Source organism: Ambystoma mexicanum (genome assembly GCF_040938575.1).
Source record: "Ambystoma mexicanum isolate Mex_15411 chromosome 12 unlocalized genomic scaffold, UKY_AmexF1_1 Mex_chr12_unloc.1, whole genome shotgun sequence".
NCBI classification, from domain to species: Eukaryota; Metazoa; Chordata; class Amphibia; order Caudata; family Ambystomatidae; genus Ambystoma; species Ambystoma mexicanum.
The window spans coordinates 5,463,463-5,464,679 of NW_027182322.1; the positions used below are offsets into that span (position 1 = coordinate 5,463,463).

General features: G+C 43.8%; 1 non-coding gene across 1 annotated transcript; it reads left to right on the plus strand.

Moving 5' to 3' along the window:
* The first annotated feature begins 647 nt into the window (after nt 1-647).
* On the plus strand, nt 648-719 carry TRNAH-GUG (transfer RNA histidin (anticodon GUG)). Its single transcript has one exon. It is a non-coding gene; the product is annotated as a tRNA-His (tRNA).
* The last annotated feature ends 498 nt before the right edge of the window (nt 720-1,217 follow it).

Below are 1,217 nucleotides of genomic sequence, written 5' to 3' on the forward strand. Positions count from 1 at the left end.
ATCCCTGCATGAGGGTGAGACAGGGAGGAGATACAATCCCTGTATGAAACCAAGAGAACGAGGTGGCATGAACATGCATCCTTGGATGCAGGTGTGACATGGAGTCATCATGAACATGCATCCCTTTATAAGGACATAACATGGAGGACGCATGAACATGAATGCCTGAATTTTATGGTGGTGGCCTTCGGGTGATTTGGCACGTGCAATTGGTGAAGAGCACTTCTCCTGCGCAAAAAAATAAATTTACTATTAGCACCCCGGAGCGGCCTCTGCACTTCTTATAGGGAGAAAACTCTGCAATGGAAGGGGACAGGGTCAATAACAGCTGTAAACTCTCACAAGACCATCACTGCTCTCACACTTTCCTGCTCTCAGGCTGGCGGGCCATTATCGGCCCTGGCTGCCGCACCATTGCCAGGTTTGTGTAACTATATTATTTCTAATTGGCTCCACTTTGATGACTTTCATTTGGATTCTGACTTGATTATTGAGATCTTAAATAAGTGACTGGGGATCAGGTGTCCACTTATTCTCATGGATAACATCACAACCAACCTTTAATTCAAACATGAGTCATGACATCACAGATGGAGTACAGCTTATGATAGAGGTGGAACGTCACATTTTAGCAGCCCAAGTAGCTCGCTGTGATCGTATAGTGGTTAGTACTCTGCGTTGTGGCCGCAGCAACCTCGGTTCGAATCCGAGTCACGGCATTGCGGTGAGGCAATGTCACGGCAGTTGGGCAGATATTTTAGAATTTCCATTAATACATTGGCAATCTCTGTGGAGGACTGAAACAATTCGATATGTCCTGTTACTGTTATGAACCTTTTGTTTCTTTAATGCTCTTTGCACACTTTTTCATCGGGTGACTGTAATGTATTTCAACCAAATCTAATTAAGAGCGCATTATGTGGTGACATTTGCAGTACATGAAACATTATAACACGGCCATTTATGTCAATAACCACTAGCTTGATTAAGACATATGTATTGCAGCGACAGTATTTCCCAGTTACAAATGGGAATAAAAACAACATCCGCAACGGATTGAACCAACGACATTTAACTGATGTTGCCAATGGAGCGCGTTACAGAGAGCGCGAGGTCCCGCCTTTACAGTCACACGCTGATGATAATACAGATGTTTAAATAAACAGGCATATCTGTGGACTTGTGGTCTTTCTACATTGGGACTCATAGTCTAGTCC